Raw genomic sequence first — 19,274 nt, 5'->3', positions numbered from 1 at the left:
AATGTAGTCCAATCGTCGACGAATTTTTTTCCTTGATCAATGAGTCTCCATCTCGTTGAATTTTTCATAGACTCTTTTAGACAAGTGTTGTTCGATGAAAAAAACCTTATCTTCGTCATGGACTTCTTGGTTTATAAACCAATCTTCCATCTGTTGAATCCAAAAATCTATATGATATTGATAATCAAACATAGGAATTTTGGAATCGACATTAATTTTGTTTTGATCTTTTCGATCAACATAGAGTTGTTGTGCATCTCTTAAAGGATCCCAACCTAAACGCGGAAGATTATTCCAACATTCAAGATGAGAAGTATTTAAAAAAAATTATCTGTTCCCAGATTCTTAAAGCTATGAATACCAGCTGATGTAGATTGTTGCGGAAGCGTAAAAGTAATGGAATTCACCATTGTTAATAAACTAAACTAACGAAATAAAACTGATAAAATAACGATAAACAATAAACTTGATTAATAATAAACTTGGTTGATAATATTCTCTGATCTGGTTAACAAAGACAGACTAGACTTCTCTTATATAGAGATTGTATTTTCCTATATAACCTCAAATAAGGAAATAAGATAACTACTAATAATACTTTCCTTGATTGCTAAGACTCATAATTATGGAAACCCTAATTACTTAATTATAGAAACTACGCTAATGTAGCTTCTTAACCGTGAGGCCCACTATCACCATGGCCGTGAGGCCCAATAGGAAGATGGTCTCCATCAAATAGACATCAAAAAACTAGTAACTTCAAGAGTGACTGTTCCTAGTAAAGACAACAAGCTAATAAGTTCGAATTTGCTTCAAAATTCTAAACAAGTCCGTAGAAAAAAAAATCAAAATTCAACAAACATCTATATAACAATTCAACTAGGTTTTTTTGCCATGTCATAAGTGGCATTTATAAATCTTAACCTTTCAATTTTTATTTGTGAATCTTAAATGTTGATACACAAACATCCAATCCATCTCACGGTTATTAATGACTTAATGTAAAGGATACAAAAAAGTAGGAGTACTAACTACCTAATAAAAATATCCTCAATACTATATGTTAATTTCTAAAAATTGAGTTAAAGGGTTAGTAGTGTAATTTACATTTTCCCATCTAGAATAGGGGAGAGAATCGTGGGACGGAGATAGAGTCGAGCAGACCAAATAAAGAAAATCTTGCATTGATTTTCCCCTACCAGTCGATCTTTATCTTCTCCTCCCTCCAAATTTGTTCTTTTGCCTTGGTTTTTCTTTTCACATGGAAACAATGAAGAATCATTTAATTTGTTAATTTTTATTTCATAGATTCACATCCTTTATCCTTCACCAAGTGTTAGAGCAATAGTATGTAATGTAGGGGTTAATTAGTTATGTTCTGTAAGGGTTAGTTGGCTAGTGTTCCCACTTGTAAGGACCTAACTGTAATTCCTGTCTCACTCTACTAGTATAAATGGAATGGCTGCCCTATTTGGGGTATGCTCGAATTCACTCACTATCATGGTATCAGAGCCGCCTCTCTGATTCTCTTGGGTCTTGTGACTTTCATCTTCTTCCTCATCTTCATCTTCTTCTTCTTCTTCGTCTGCTATTCTTTTCTTTCTTTTTCTTTCAATGGCTGACTCTACTTTTCAAATATCCTCTCCCGATGGTACCTCCTCCTTCCCCACCTCTTCCACCTCTGTTTCATCTCTTCCAACACTCACTAACATTGCCAATCTTGTTTCCATTAGATTGGATAATACCAACTACTTACTCTGGAAGAGTCAGCTCTTACCTATTTTACACTCTCAAGACCTTTATAAGTTTGTTAATGGCTCTCACCCTTCACCACCTGAGTTTCTATCAACCAGCTCATCTTCTTCCTCTGCTCCTGTTCCTAATCCTGATTTTGCATACTGGTACAGGGTTGATCAGATGCTCCTCTCTTGGCTTAATGCCACTCTTACAGAGCCAATACTCACTCAAGTTCTTGGATTGACATCCTCGAAAGCAGTCTGGGATTCATTAGAAAAGAGTTTCTCCTCTTTCAACTCGGCTAGACTTATGAATCTTAAGCTTCAATTACAAACTTCCAAAAAGGGATCTCTCACCATCTCTGAGTTTTTCCTTCGTCTCAAAGGAATCACTGATTCATTAGCAGCTATTGGCCACCCTGTCTCAGATGATGAGTTGGTTCTCATAGTCCTATCTGGTCTTGGATCTGAATATGAGGGATTTGTCACCTCCATCACTACTCGGCTTATCCCTCCCACCTTCTCTGAACTTCACTCTCAACTTCTCACCCATGAATTTCGTCTTCAACTTCTTCATTCATCAAACCCACAACCCACTGCTCTCTACTCTCAACACCCTTCACCACCTGTAACTTCAACTCGTGGTCGTGGTCGAGGCTATGCTTCTCGAGGTCGTGGTCGTGGGTCCTTCTCTGGAAGAGGTAACTTCAGACAACAATCTCCCTCTGTTCTTGGCAAACCACCATTAACTTGCCAGTATTGTGGAAAGATTGGTCACTCAGCACGTCAATGCTTCCATCTCACTCGACAAAATGACCTCTCTACATCATTTGCTGCCTTGGGAATTGATTCTCTTCCACCAGATCCAAATTGGTATGTGGATTCAGGTGCAACCTCACACATAGCATCTGATAATGCTTCTTTAAGCTCTCGGTCTGATATTCATCCTCCTGATCAGGTTATAGTGGGTAATGGCTCCTCTGCTTCTGTCTCGGGTGTTGGTAACTATTCCCTAACTCCCTCTTTTACTCTTCGAAATGTTCTTATTGTTCCCTCCTTTAAGAAAAATCTAATCTCCATCTCTCATCTTCTTAAAGACTTCAATTGTCAAGTTGTTTTTAATCGTGGTGGTTTCTATGTTCAGGATCTTCAATCCATGAAGATACTCCTCGAAGGCACGATTAGAGATGGGCTGTTTCGTGTCTCAACCACCATCAATCCTTCTTCATCCTTCTCTCTTTTTGCTCAATCAATGTCCACTGGTACTCGAGCAACACCAGATGTGTGGCACTGTCGTCTTGCTCATCTTCATCAAAGAAATTTAAATTCCCTAATTTCAAAAGATGTTTTACCATTATTTACATCTAAAAAGAACAATTCTATATGTATTGGGTGTATTTCAGGCAAACATCATCAATTATCTTTTAAGAATGTTCAACATACATCTGTTTATCCTAATGAGATTATACATAGTGATGTTTGGGGACCATCACCTGTTCTTTCTAAATCTGGTTTTCGTTATTTCTTGCTCTTAATTGATGATTATACAAGATTCACATGGATTTATTTCATGAAAAACAAATCAGAGGTTCCTTTTCATTTCAAAAACTTCAAAGTGTTTGTGGAAAAACAATTTTCAAACCCTATAAAAATTTTGCAATCAGATGGAGGAGGTGAGTATATTAGCCATGAGTTTTCAAATTTCCTAATCACAAATGGAATCCATCATAGAAGATCTTGCCCTCACACACCCCAACAGAATGGGGTTGCTGAAAGGAAGATTCGCCATATTGTAGAGACATCTCTGTGTCTCCTTCATCACTCTTCTGTTCCAAAAATCTACTGGCCAGAGGCTTTTAAAACAGCCGTATACACCATTAATAGACTTCCCTCTCATGTTCTAAAGAACAAATCTCCATTTGAAATTCTGTTTAATTCGAATCCTGATTACACATTGTTTCGGATTTTCGGCTGTCGTTGCTTCCCTCTCCTTACTCCATATCGATCTTCCAAACTTGATGTCAAGACCACACCATGTGTGTTCCTCGGCTACAGCTCTCAACATAAAGGTTACTTGTGTCTTGATGTCACCTCTTCACGAATGTATGTCTCTCGCAATGTTATCTTTGATGAGACTCTGTTTCCATTCTCATCTTCTTCACCTGGTTCGTCTTCTTCTCCAAACAGCCAATCTTCTCCTCTAATATTACATCGGACGGTCCCTGATCTTCCTTTGTCTTCTAATCTTAACCGTTCGTTATTATCCAATCCAAGCACTCGGTCTCCACCCACTCCGCGAATTCCACCTGGATTTGAGAATATTCGTCCCACTCGTCGTCCTCTCTCCACTAACACTGTCCAACGGTCGTCTGACTTGTCAGTGGTCCCACCCCTAACGGCTGCGTCTCCTTCTGGTCTCCACGTCCACCCACCGACCACTACTGACGTGGTCCCAAATCAGGACGTGTCCACCGCTGCTGCTCCTAGTCAGAGTGGTGTTCCCCACGCTACCTTTCCTCTTTCTCCTTCTTCTTCCACAGAAAATCAGCCCTTACTTACCCAAAACCCTAATTCTGTTTTGAATCAAATCGAGCCTCCTTCCTCTCAAAACCCTAAACCAACCTCAATTTCTTCCCATCCAATGATCACGAGGAGTCGAGATGGAACCAGAAAACCCAAAATCCTTCTTACTACTAATTCTTCTTCAAGTTTTCTGTTGCAGGAACCTCATACATTTGCTCAAGCCTCGAAGGTTCAACAATGGGTATCGGCTATGGAGGATGAAATCAATGCGTTACAAAAGAATAATACGTGGACTTTGATCCCTCGTAATCCCAATATGAATTTAGTTGACTCGAAATGGATTTATAAGATAAAACAGAGGCCAGATGGCTCTGTTCTTCGCTACAAGGCTCGCCTGGTAGCTCGTGGATATTCACAACAAGCTGGGATCGATTACGACGAAACCTTCAGCCCAGTGGTTCGTCCTGAAACAATACGAACGGTTCTCTCTCTAGCAGTAACTGGTAATTGGGAAATTAGGCAATTGGACGTCAAAAATGCTTTTCTCAATGGGGATCTCGATGAAGCTGTGTACATGTCTCAACCAAAGGGGTTTCTCAATCCTGAATTTCCTACACATGTCTGCAAATTGAACAAGGCTCTCTATGGTTTAAAGCAAGCCCCTAGGGCTTGGCACAAGAAGTTCAGTGATTGTCTTCTCAAATTGAATTTTACACAGTCGATCTCTGACTCTTCAATGTTCTATCTTCGACGATCAAATTCGATTATCATTCTTCTTCTCTATGTCGATGACATTTTGGTTACAGGGTCTTCATCCACTGATCTCATTCAACTAATTAAACACCTCAAATTATCATTTGAAATGACAGACATGGGTGTTTTGAGTTACTTTTTAGGGATGGAAGCTTCAAGGGATCACAGACACCTAAAGTTAACACAGAAGAAATACATTAATGATCTTCTTCATCGGTTTGGACTCAATTCTTCGAAACCAATATCAACACCTGTAATTACAGGGACCAAACTATCGAAATCAGCAGGTGTTCCACTTGAAGATCCTCAAATTTTTCGAAGTCTGGTTGGAGCCCTACAATACTTGACATTAACTCGTCCGGACATCACTTACTCCGTCAATCAAGTCTCCAAGTTTATGCATAAGCCTTCTTCTACTCATCTAATAGCTGCAAAGAGAATCTTACGTTATCTAAAAGGGACAATTGATATTGGTCTCTGTTTTCAAAAAGCTTCAAGTCATCATCTTCTTGGCTATTCCGACGCCGATTGGGCAGGATCACCGGATGATCGTCGATCCACCACTGGTTCATGTGTTTATCTTGGACCTAATCTCATCATTTGGGCATCAAAGACACAACAAACAGTGGCGAGATCATCCACAGAAGCCGAGTTTCGGGCAGTGTCTCATACTTCAGTCGAGATTAAATGGCTCCAAAATTTACTTCGTGAGTTAGGAATCAAGGTTACTTCAACTCCAGTCATATACTGCGACAACATCAGCACCACTTACTTGTCTGTTAATCCAGTTCTTCACTCCAAGACGAAGCACTCTGCCATTGATTTTCATTTCGTGCGTGAGCAGGTTAAGGATGGCAGCCTCAAGGTCCATTATCTTCCTGGTGACTCCCAAGTAGCTGACATTTTCACTAAAGGCCTCTCCTCAACAAGATTTGCAGAGCTTCGATCCAAGCTTTCACTCATTAATGGCGTTCAGCTTGAGGGGGGGTGTTAGAGCAATAGTATGTAATGTAGGGGTTAATTAGTTATGTTCTGTAAGGGTTAGTTGGCTAGTGTTCCCACTTGTAAGGACCTAACTGTAATTCCTGTCTCACTCTACTAGTATAAATGGAATGGCTGCCCTATTTGGGGTATGCTCGAATTCACTCACTATCACCAAGTTCCATAGATAATAATAGTTTTGATGTTTTATTAGATTTTTCTGCCAAGAGATTCATTAATTTGTGCATTCTTCAAGTTTTAAAGCTATGCTGAGTTCCATTTTATTATAAGGGAGATAATCACCAAGAGAAGAAAAAAATAGAATGAGCGAGATTTATCTATTTCTTTAATTTCATGCTCTCTCCTATCATTTCTCATAGTTCGGTGTTATGTAAATTTATGAGTTTCCTCTTATTAATGGTGTCTGTTCTTAAGGGTGTTATTAATGTTGTTCTCTTTGTATTCATGTTTCTGAAAAATAATTAACTATGGTGGTAGTTTGTATGTATGTAGATGTTGGAAATGTTCTTTAAGAGTTACAAACCAACTTATCTACCCGCTTCTCCCTTTGCATGCATTTTTTCTAACTCTCTAATTTCATAGACTAATCTCCTCATATTTAGGACGCAATCAAAACTATATTTCAAAATCTATTTCATTGAGCAAAGGTAAAATTTTTGGTTTGAAGTAACTCTCTTCTTTTGCAGTTTTTTTTGTTAATTAATCCTTTTTTTTCCTTTTGTAGGTAGTATAACTTCAAAGGAATCATTTGTTCATCCACATAGAAGTTCTTATTCATTGTCATTCTCACGAAGATATATAATTTTTTAATTCCTTAGAATGTTTTGGACGTAAATTTGAAGGACATTGATCAATTTGTTAGAAGGTTACTAAATGTTGTCCGAGAATTTTTAAGTGACTGCAATGCCAACGGTTTTTCCTTTTTGTCTTTTTTTTTGTATGGTTTCGTTGTAATAATTGTCCTAAACATGAACAAATAATCTATTATATTAAAACAGCTCGGTCGGTTACTCAAAGTATAAGTCTGACCGTCCATTCATTGTGTGGTTTTTGAATCTGACGGATGGAAATCAAAATCTATACGGTTTAAAAAGTTGTGTAATTAAGTTCCCTAGCTGAGGTTATTTCTGTCATTTACTTAATAATTCCTATTTTTTCTCCCACATACATTAAGAAGTTACAAACTATCCACTAAAGGCTCTCTCCCCCACATGTATCTTCCATTACACCCACGTACTTCATTTCTAAATTAGTTTTCCCAACCCTTCTTTCTCTCTCAAATATAAACGTCCATCTTTTCATCAACAAAATCTTTTCATACCTAAAGTAAAACAATAGTATCATAAAATCTCCACCCATGCAAGATTTTCTCTTAGGGATCTCTTCTTCTTCATTTGAGTGAATTTTTTCTCTAGTGTAAAAAGAAGCTCTCAACTCTATTTTATTCAATAATTGTCTTGTCTTTACAATTCTCTTTATATAGAAAAGGATTAGAGAAGAAAGGGTGAAAAAAAACAGTTATACAACTAACAAAAACTAATAACAGAAAACTGAATTGAAACAATAAAGTTTGTTAACAATCTTTCTTGTTTCTATTTCAGGTGATGGTGGCCTTTAGACAGGAATAGAAGCTGCCTTTAGACAAGTCTTGGAGAAGTCACTTTGGGCCGGTCCTGTTGACTGAGCTTGGTCAATACCTGTTGACATATGACCAATTCATGTTGACCAAATATAAACTCAAGTGTTGCCCTAATCTCCTCTTTATTCTCTTACCAGGAAACCCTAGGAAACCCTAGTTTCCACAGCCCCCCTCAAACCGATGGTGAGGAGAGACGAAACACCATCAGTTTGTCTCGAAACTTTTGAAATAAATCTTCTGATAATCCTTTCGTAAAGATATCTGCAAGCTGATCTTTTGTTGGGATGTGATTAACCAATACCGATCCATTTGCAACTAAATCCCTAACATAATGAAAGTCGACTTCAATGTGCTTCGTTCGGGCATGGAAAATAGGGTTTGAAGCAAGGTATTTTGCGCTGATGTTGTCACAAAACAGATGGAAAGGTCGATTTAGAGGAAGTCGAAGCTCATCCATAAGGTATGATAACCACACCACCTCTGTAGCTGTGTTAGATAAAGATTTGTATTCGGCCTCTGTAGATGATTTCGCCACTGTTGCTTGCTTTTTCGAACTCCATGAAATAAGACTCGACCCTAAGAAAATACAATATCCCCCTGTTGATTTTCTCGAGTCAGGGCATCCAGCCCAGTCTGAATCTGAATAGGCAGTAAATGTAGTAAGATATCCTCTGGATAAAGTAATTCCAGACCCCATTGAACCTTTTAAGTATCTTAGGATCTTTTTAACTACTACTAAATGTACTGTTGTGGGTTTGTGCATGAACTGAGCCGTGTAATTTACTGCAAAAGACACATCTGGTCTGGTGAGAGTAAGATATTGCAAGGCTCCCACAAGGCTTCTGTATTCAGTGGGGTTTGAGAGCTCATCACCCTCTGTAAGTGAAACTCTTTTCCCACTAGAAACTGGTAATTTTGATGGCTTTGAATCAAGTAAATTTGATTTCTGAAGAAGTTGTAGGGTATACTTATTCTGTGTTAGAAGTAATTTCCCTTTGGTTGCATCAGTAGATACTTCAATCCCCAAAAAATAAGACAATGGCCCCAAATCCTTCATTTTGAAGTTCTTGCTTAAGTCACTGATAAGAGTAGTAATATGAGAGATTGAGCTTCCAGTCAAAATGATATCATCAACATAAAGTAGTAATATCATTGTTGTTGATGCCTGATGATATGTAAACATTGAATGATCTGACTTACTCTTTTGAAACCCATAAGTCAGAAGAAAAGATGCAAATTTGTTGAACCATGCTCTTGGGGCCTGTTTTAGGCCATATAGGGCCTTATGGAGATGACAGACAAGCTTCTCTGTTCCTGGTTTAACAAAACCAGGTGGTTGAATCATGAATACATCTTCATCTAAAACTCCATGCAAGAAAGCATTAGAGACATCAAGTTGTTTTATTTGCCAATCTTTTGTGATAGCTATAGTAAGAATCAGCCTGATAGTATTTGCTTTGACCACTGGACTGAAAGTTTCATCATAGTCAACCCCCTCTTGTTGATGAAACCCCTTTGCTACAAGTCTTGCTTTGTATCTCTCAATAGTTCCATCACTCTTTTGCTTTATTTTGAATACCCACTTGCACCCAAGTACATTCATATTATGTTGATAAGGAACTAAAGACCATGTTTGATTATCAATGAGAGCTTGATACTCCTCATTCATGGCTTGAACCCATGCAGTATGCTTAGCTGCTTCCTTATAACTTGACGAGGGTGTAACCCGTGCCCGTGGGGCACGGTCAGATATTTTGAATGCATTAAAAAGTTAAACATACAACCTTAAACATTTACGAAGATAAACATGAATTAACACCCAAAATCAATTTAAGTAAACAAACGTCAAAAATAGTCAAAACCAATTTATTAATCTTGTTACAGCGTATAGATTAGACCCTCAACACCATATATATACTCATCCCCTTCGTATGCCTATTGAGCTCGAGTTTGAGTCTGAGCTTGGTACAAAAGGATCAGTTATCTTTGTTGTTCACATCATGCATTGTTGTTTTCTTTCATTCGGCAACTCGTGTCTGTCATTTGAGTAACTGCCCTGGCAGGAACACAGTCTCTAGGGCCTTGCACTGCTCTGAATTCAAAGATTCAGGAAACTCCACAGTGAAATGTATGTATAGTTTTCCCCTCACGAATGGTCTTTGGTACATCGATGAATTCCTCATCATTTATCGCTTTGAATAAATCTGCATATTTATTTTGTAATTAATTTTAAGAAGACCACCACAAAATATCCTGCACACTATATTTGAAGTAATCATCTGGTACTTTATCTTCGAATACGGCCAGACCCATGAGTTATAGGATGAAAATTGAAGAAGTGGTTAAAATTTGCTCTATCATTTATAAAATCTTATGAGAGCAGCCTTATGATTCAAATTGCATGAATTATCTCCTAATTGTTGAAATCGGAAGACCTCAAGATTCAGGAGAGTTTTGTGCTTCAAAATCATGCGCTCGTGGTAATCGATTTCCGATAATCAACTCTCTTATGTACTCGATAAATCAACATAAAGAACATCTAAGTTAAACTTAAAATATCATCTAAAAAAAATCCAGCTAAAAGAATCAACAATGCTAACCTTTCCCCAAAAATTTCTAAACTCAGCCAGAGAGGATGCTAAACCGAGTGATCGAACACAATAGCTAAAACAATGCAACCCTAAACTTCACTAAAAACCAAATGAAATGCAAACTATGTGCTTATGATATCAAATATAAAGTCTAAATGAAATACAAAAGCAAAAAAACAAAAAGAAAACAAAGAAGAAAGACGATACCTTTGTTCATATGAGGGCAGTAACCTTCAAATTTGTCAGAAATGAAACAAATAAAAGTTAGATCAAGATAAAAACTAAAAAATTAACCTTAAACTCAAAAATTATACAAAAGCACTAAAATCTTTCTCATATAGTAGAACAGATACAAACTAATGCACCCCCTTCATAATTCTAAAAGGTAATGTATTGTTACTACAAAATGAAGCTAAGTTATTTTGATATTGTTGGTAGAATAACTGCAAAGATGAACTGTGTTAAAATGAAACAAAACCAAAACAAACAACCCATGAATCTCGAAAGCCCTATTTCCAATACCAGAGACCACAAAATGAGTTTAGCCAAAATTGATTTGGAGTTGTACATAGCTTGAAAGGATTTCAGTTGTAGGCTTATTGCGGTACATAGCTACAAATCGAGAAAATCCTATTTACAATTTCAGAGAAAGCCTTATTTTTAAACAAAAAAAACCCTACTCACAGAATCAGATAACCCAAAATGAGTTCAAAGAAAGTGGGTTTTGTGTGATACAAATCTGACTTAAGGTATAAGATACAAATTGACTGGCATGTCTTACTAACACCAAATCAAATTTGAGAGAGGAATAGAGAACCTACATGAGAGAGAAGATGACTATGAGAGAGAAACATGTATTAGATACAAATCGACTGCGTAGCAAAAAGAACATGACTGAGAGATAAGTTGCAGTTTTGAAGGAGAGAACCTGCAATTTTAAAGGAGAGAAAAAGGGAGTGAAGGAGAACCTGCGTTACAAAGAATTAAAAGATCAAATAAACTTTCAGATGCAGAAGAGCCGAAATAAAGCTAAAGTAAAGTGCTTACAGTGGAATAATTTGATTTAGATTTCGGGAGAGATTAAAGCTCACATGTTCGATAGAAAGTAGATGACCTTGAAATTCGACTAATTTTAAAGCCCTAAAAAGAAAACATTGATCAATGAAAATAAAAGATGATATGTCTCAGATAAAGTTCTGCCTAATTCATCATCACAAATCTTAAAATCAACAACACAACAAAAATCAAAATAGACCTAATGAACCAACCTATATCCAAATCCACGCCAATAAGGTCGAGCACACTATTTGAATGAGCATTAATTACAATCAAGCAACTGTTTTTGGTATTCATTAGTCATGTTAATCACTGTTCACCCACCTCAACGACATAATTCTGATACGAAACACTTACAAATAGAAGTAGTCATTGAACAATGCAGAAGTCGTATGGGTCTTCTTTAGAACAATCTCTTCATCCAAGTGTCACATTTACGGTACCTGAATATCGTTAAAGAAATTAGTAATATATAAGATCCTACATTGTCAATGTAATACCATCATCACGAAAGATCTTAGCATGGAAAGGTGTTACATGGGCTTATATTTATTGTAGTTAAAACTGCTACGAAGACTTGTTATTTTTATTGTTATTAACCGTTAGTGACATTAACATATAGTAAGAAGAAATGTGGAGTAGACCACGTTTACCACGAAAGTGTGTTAGAGAAAAGATTAACAGCAAGAACCGAACTAACCAATGGTCGATCTAAAGAGCGATTAAATTCTATAATAATCACCCATGATTATACCAACCAGTAATGAAGTTTCAAATTTCAATATAAAAATTCCAAATACTCCTTAAGAATTTATATAACAGCTACATATATGTTTACCAAAACCATAAACGTCGAACATATAATACAAACTCAAGCCCATCTCACTATTAACCTAATAAGATTGTGTTGCTACGACTACATAATCTTAAAAGATAAAGGAAAATATTTTCCCCATAACCATTATCCAGGATCAAACAATTACATAGTACGCTTTGAGAAGAACCAAACAGAAAAGCAATAGTTGACCAACTATCAGCACGGATGAGTATACGTTGCAATCATACATGTCTTCGTGGAGTAAAAGAGCAAAATAAAAAGATGAAGTGAAACCTAACCAAACTCCCAAATGAAAGTCTTTAAGTTGTAGAAAAAAGAACATGTCGTCAATAATGAAATATACGTATGGAGTTCAAATAATCCTACAGAGCAAGGAGAAAATGATGAAAAATCAGCTAAGAATAACAATAGATTGAACAAACTTACTTGAGTACTGCGAGATATCGACGGTGCTCTCTGATGTCAAGTAAAAAACACCTTCAACATTAAACGACCAAAAGCTGTAAAAGTGGAACACAAAACAAAAAAAAACACTAAGAATGGAGCCTAAATTAATTGAGATGCCATAACTTTACCTGGTCAAATCAACATCTAAATCGGCCATAAGCTGAAGTCGACCGATAAGTGTTCATTCTTTTGGTCATCTCTTTTAATAAAAGAAGAGGTAAAAAATACATGTGACATGACCTAAAAGAAGATGATCGAGATAGACAAAAAGAGAAAATTAGTGAACATACGCCTTGCAAACAAATAAGCTTAAACCTTTGAATATTTGTGTCCCAACTCTTATCCATATAAGGAAAAAATGTAGACGGCATAAAGAAAGAGGTGTTGAATTTGGTCCAATTACCTTGAGTTTCTCTCCCGGCGGTTAGGGTTTACACATATCTACTTCTCTCCAGATGGTTAGGGTTTACTGGTATTCTCGTCGCCATACAATGTGTTGTGAAAGCATCACTTTTCAGTTCTGAAATTGAAAAGAAAGAGGTGTTATTTCACTCTCTAAGCATCCGTTTCTCAACATTACTATCATAAATGGGATGTCTTTGACTCGGGGGGATCGGCTCGGTTTGTCCCTGATCTGGTCCATGAATTACTTGGGTTGCTCGGGCGATCCCAACTGCAAAGTTCACCACCAAATGGATACAGTGCTGTCAATTCTGATTCTATAGTTTTTCGAGGCATAAAGAAAGTTAGGAATTCTGAAAGCTGAAATGAAACAATCAATATAAAAAGATGGTATTTCATACTTAGAAGTTTCATCAGTATAAAACTACAAATCCACAAAAATTCAACCATAAAAGTCAGTAGATTAGCTATGATAAAATAACCTAGCCACTTGAGATAATCCAAATACATATAGAAATTTGCTAATCATCATAAAATGCATAGATAGAAACAAAATTCAACATCAAAACCCTAAAGTAACTACAAATGATAATTTATCAGTCAGGAAACCCTAATTGTGTTATGAACATGAGATTTGTTAAAAAACAACCTAAATAGTTAAAGAACACTTACATAAGCAAGATCAAGCAGTAACAACTTCACAAAATCTATATATTTGAAGAACACTTACATAAGCAAGACATTATTCTCCTTGGCTTTAGTATTCCTCAAACCCCTAAATAGTTAAAGAACAGAGAGAGAGAAAGACGGGTTTGAAGAGGGAGCTTCACTTTCTTTCTTCTTTTACTGGGTATTCATCACGTTTGAGAAAGAGAGAGAGAGAGAGAGAGAGAGGGACAGAGAGGTAGAGAGCGGGAGAAGAACTGGAGAAGTGGCGTGACTCGTGAGTCAGTAATGAGAATGAGCGGGAAAGGTCCTTCAAAATAGGGCATCTTTGAAATATGCTGTTTTCAATTTCCTTTATAATCTAAACCCTTGGATCATTTGTAAACCCAATCAATACCATCCAATTTCTAGAAATTAAATCGCAGCCACTCTTTATAAGTTGCTTAGATTAAATCTCAACCATTGGGAGGAGGGAAAAAGATACCCTCCTCCCTTATTATATAGATGGTTCAGAGGGTAATTGTAAAATAGACAAATAAGCAACATCTAATGTGTGAGGGGATGTATAATGAGCCACAAAATCAGTAGGTAGCTGTTTACTTTTGATAATTCCATTCCTGCCTCTTGTTGTAACCTGATTAGGCTGTGTAGAGTGTAATGGTACTATTGATGCTGCTGGTGTGCTAGTTGATGTACTAGTAATGCCCTCATCATGTGAAGCCAGACATCTAGAGACTGAATTAGCTGGTGAACTAATAGATATATTAGGTGTCCCTAATTCAGTAGCCCTAGGTAAAGGTTTATCAATAGGAGGCAGTGGTAATGAAATGTGTGGCTTTATTATCTGATCACCACTAGACATATTGTTGTTGAGGTTGACATAAGGAAAATTGTCTTCTTCAAAGGTAACATGTCTAGACATATAAAGTCTTTTTGTTAAAGGGTCATAGCATCTATTGTGACGCCCCGTGTCCCAAAATAGACACGACCACGCCCCGGCAATTCACAGACGAGACAAAAATCCGGCAGAGTCTCCTCTGTAAATCGAACCGGTCGCACCTGTAAAACCTGTCATGCAAACCATACACTTGCATATACAAGCATAAACTATAAAGCGGAAGCTAACAAACTCAACTCAGTTTCGGGTCGAAACCCGAACCACAAAAAGAACTATAAAAGCCTCTTACACACCGATACAACTTATAAACAACTCTAAGTTTTACGTATATACATATTAGAGTTTGTTCCTGCAATAAATACATAACTTTAAAATAACGGAAAGCCAATAAACAAAACCAAAGAAAACGACGCAACATCTCTAGCCTCGTCAGACAAGATCACCGGCTGGAATACAACTCCGCCTCGAGGCTACGACAAAGCACCTGCACACTAACAACTGGTAGGGGGTCAGAATACTCACCGACACGAGTTATTCTGGTAGAAGACCAATCCAAAACCCATCCAAAACCCATCACGTTTTCAAAAGTTCATTTACTAAGTTGTAAACATCGTGACAAAACGAGTTATCAAACCAATTACCATATATACTATATACAAAACCGTTTTCCTTAATCTAACAAGCAATAGCAGTGATTAGCTGCCCACCCATGGTGCGCTCCCAATAGGAGGAGAGTTCCTCAGGAGAACCTAGAGTGCGTTAGATAGTACCAGCCCATTTATGGCACTAGCTAATGCACTACGTCTCCTCGAGAAAGAGACTTACCCCTAGCCGGTAAGTCCCTCTCCCACTAAGGGACTCCGCAATCATTGAAGAGTTTACCTCATGATACATATATACCTTAAGTATCTAAATAAGTTTTTGATCACCGAGTTCGAATAAGAGAGCCGTCACCCAATACCCATGGAAGGACCTGAACCTCATTCTCTTCGGTACCCTGTCATGCATCTAATGCAATCTTTTAAAATCAGTTTCATTCATTTATCAAAATCCATATTCTCATTCTATTCATTATCTTATCAAACACGGAAGTGGAACAACCAATAGCCACATCACACACAAAGCAGAGGGATCCCAATCAATGTCGCCTCCCCAACGAGCGGTCAGGGTGTACGGCCCTGAGCCTCGAGCTAGAGGCACGAGCACCAATGGCCAGCAAGTGAAGCACTCTACTCCCACAGGTCTCATGACTAGTGTCGCCCACCTCACAGGTCTCACACGGTTCACACCCGTGTTCACATGTCATCCTACCCTCAATGGCTACATGCCCGTAGGTTGACATAATCCGCAGTCGGGTACATACAAGAAAATCCCAAGTAGTTCGCAAACAGTTCGAAAAACATTTCTCACATCGCATCAAAACAATTCAAGCATATTTCAATTCATCACTTAAATATCGAGTTTCATGCTCCCTCAATCTAGTTATAATGATGCATATATAACTGTAGAACCTAAAATATTTCATTATCTATAAAACCATGCTAAGAAATGGATTCAGAACCCCTACCTGGCGGTACTTCTGCTCCGCCGAAACCGTAGCATCATCGTCAACGATAAGCTCCGGCTCCCCCCTCTACCAATCCATAAATAAAAGAGATAAACATTAGGTTCTTCGATAAGAACCTTCATACGACAAAAACAATAATTAAAAGAAAACGATGAAATCTTTAAAACAATAGCAAAACCGCTAACTCACGAAGACTTCAACTATAACCGAATATCGATTCATCTTCTAACTTCATAACCATGCCCAATCGGGGTCGATCAATCACTGTTTGAACTGACTTATAACCTTAACATTTAGTCATTAAATGTATTACCCAAAATCCAAGTGAATCGCCTTTGAAGTTTGCAAAAATACAAACAACAAAGCAGAATTTTTCCTAACTGCGCACTGTTTGGTAAAACAGTCATAATTCTTTCGTCCGATATCGAAATGACTTGTACCATACCTTTTCGGAAAGCTAACAACCTAAGCTACGACTTTCGTGTTTTATGAAAGTACGTACGAGCAACATATCAATCCCAGATTGGCTCGGACAGTAGGTTTAATTCAGTCCCTCGAGTTGTCGTTCGATCGATAACCTATATCACATAATCTCTCTAAAGTTTCTTTTATATCAAAATTGTATAATTCTCAACTAGATAAACCCTAAAACAACATGAATCATCAAAATCCCCAATTTTCATAAACCTTAAACCCTAGAATTAAGAATTTTGACATTAAATCATCGAATTGGTTGATTTCTTACCTTGATTCGATTGAATTCTAGTTAGGATAGCTTTTCCTTGATCAATCCTTCACAAACTTCTACAAATTCGAAGCAACAAGACTCCATTAAAATCAAACAAAGCTAAAATTCTGTCTAGAGAGAGAAATAGGATCTTACTTACCAAAATTCCACAAACCCTAGCTTGAATCAACTCATTGAAGTTGAATTCAACAAAAAATCAGATTTCCCCTTGAAATCAACTTGAAATCTCCATAGAAATCGAATTTTCTTTCACCCAAACCCTAACCCTCAATTTCTGTCGAGCAAAAGAGGGATAAAAAGTCTGATTTTTCTTCTCTTATCCATTCCCACGGATTTACAGTTAGGTCCCTGTTTTTGTCCTGATTGCAAAATACCCCCTAAATTGTCCGCTTTGCTGATTTGGTCCCTCTTTTGACTTGACCTAAATGTCACATAGTCCCTAAACCAACCTTTTAAAACACGGGATGTTACATCTATAACCCTTGTGTTCATTGCTATAACCTAGAAACACACATTGAACACTTTTTGGACTAAGTTTGTCCTTTCTAAGTTCTCCTAGATGTGGATAACAGGCACATCCAAATATTTTCAGAGATGAATACTTAGGAGAATGATGAAAAAGTGTCTCATATGGAGTATTGCCTTGTAGAGTTTTTGTGGGAAGTCTATTTATGATATAGACTGCAGTAGAAAAGGCATCAAACCATAATTGCTTTGGTAAAGAGCAATGAAAGGAGAGAGTATTACCTAGTTCTGTGATATGTCTATGTTTCCTCTCAGCCTTTCCATTTTGTTGTGGAGTATAAGGACATGAACACCTGAAAAGAATACCACATTTGTCCAAGAATTTTCTGAATTCACCATTCTTGAGTTCTGGTGCCCCATCTGACTGGAAATATACAATCTTTTCCTTGAGAAGGTTTTCATTTGTGGCTTTGAAGTGACTGAAGCATTTTATGCTGTCAGACCTGAGTTTCATTGCATAAATCCAACTATATTTGCTGAAGTCATCAAGAAAAAGTATATAATATCTTGCACCATTTGGAGTGTTAACAGGGGCTGGTCCCCAAATATCACAATGGACCAAATATAATGGTGTATTTGTAGTGGTAGAAGAATTTTCAAAAGGCAAACACTTGCTTTTACCTAGTTCACAAGACTTACAAAAAGTCTTATCAATTTTAGTAGATAACTCAATTTTGTGTTCTTCTTGAAGTTGTTTTATAACACCACTGTGAGCATGTCCTAATCTAGCATGCCATATATGATACTGTGATGCTGTCTGAGATAAAAGGGCTGAACTTACTCTATGTTGTAACACCACATTGTGAACTTCTATTGGATATAAATTGTTTTTGACTGGTCCCTCTGCTAGAATTTGTTTAGAGTGAATATCTTTAATAGTATAGCCCCATGGTAGAAACTCAACTGAGCAGGAATTGTCTTTGGTAAACTTTGATATAGACAACAGATTTCTTTTTAGGTGAGGAACACATAAAACCTTATTTAGGTCAAAATCATGAGTAGAAGTAGACAATTTTGACATACCAGTGCTAGAGATAGGCAAAAATTTGCCACTGCCCACCATAACTGCATCTGACCCAGTATAGGGATGAATAAGAGTAAGATTATCTTCACTATGAGTCATATGACTGCTGGCTCCTGTGTCAGCCAACCAAGATTTATCCTTGATTGAGGAGTCTGTAGAAACATAGCATTCTTCATCATGTGTTTCACAATCATAAAATATTTCATCATGTAAATCTGTTGTCATAATAGCTGTATAGCATTCCTGAAAATCATCACCATCACTGCTATAATGTGTGATAACAGCATTATTACACTCCAGCATACCCTCTTCTTCATAAGGATAAGATTTCATTTCTGCATTTTCATCATTATTGCATTCAACTATATCTTCTTGAGGATTGTATGCTTCAGTATGATAACTTGGGTAGTTTCTGTTTGGCTTATACCTGAAATAGCACACATTTGGTGTATGTCCCCATCTTTTACAGAGACCACAAGGGACTGAGGAGAAATCAAAATCCTCAGCCTTTTGACCTTTTAATTGATTATTCATGGAAGAATTTCCCTTAGGAGGAGAACCCTCTCTTTTAGCATAAGCTTGATTTTTATAATAAGATGGAGAAGGTTTATTTTGCTGTCTTGTGGGTTGTCTTGAATTATATCTCTTAACATAGTAAGCTTCTTGGTCAGTTTCTTTTTGAATTAGCCACTGCTCATGTTGAATCAACCTTGACTTTAAATGGGCTAATGTTAGTTGCTCATTATTTGCCCTAATAGCTATGATAAACTGATCATATTCAGAACTTAACCCATGTAATGCTATCCTTACAAGTTCAGACTCACTGATTTTATCATGAACTGCTGTTAGAGAATCAGCA

At 37.1% G+C, this 19,274-nt stretch overlaps 2 long non-coding RNA genes across 2 annotated transcripts; both read right to left on the bottom strand.

Annotated features, from left to right (window-relative positions):
- Window positions 1-9,727: 9,727 nt before the first annotated feature.
- On the bottom strand, window positions 9,728-13,937 carry LOC147564027 (uncharacterized). The gene is made up of 10 exons (XR_015225882.1): window positions 13,780-13,937; window positions 13,660-13,712; window positions 12,989-13,258; window positions 12,714-12,825; window positions 12,565-12,615; window positions 11,658-11,743; window positions 11,292-11,384; window positions 11,066-11,212; window positions 10,452-10,475; window positions 9,728-9,857 (listed from the first exon to the last, which is right to left on the bottom strand). It is a non-coding gene; the product is annotated as an uncharacterized LOC147564027 (long non-coding RNA).
- Window positions 13,938-14,776: 839 nt separating this feature from the next.
- On the bottom strand, window positions 14,777-17,156 carry LOC147564026 (uncharacterized). Its single transcript, XR_015225881.1, has 4 exons — window positions 17,006-17,156; window positions 16,864-16,922; window positions 16,119-16,184; window positions 14,777-15,049 (listed from the first exon to the last, which is right to left on the bottom strand). It is a non-coding gene; the product is annotated as an uncharacterized LOC147564026 (long non-coding RNA).
- Window positions 17,157-19,274: the final 2,118 nt, after the last annotated feature.

Source organism: Eschscholzia californica, unplaced genomic scaffold, assembly GCF_041429995.1.
Source record: "Eschscholzia californica isolate CP2 unplaced genomic scaffold, dmEscCali1.0.p SCAF_1, whole genome shotgun sequence".
NCBI lineage: Eukaryota > Viridiplantae > Streptophyta > Magnoliopsida > Ranunculales > Papaveraceae > Eschscholzia > Eschscholzia californica.
This window is presented reverse-complemented; position numbering and strand designations above follow the sequence as displayed.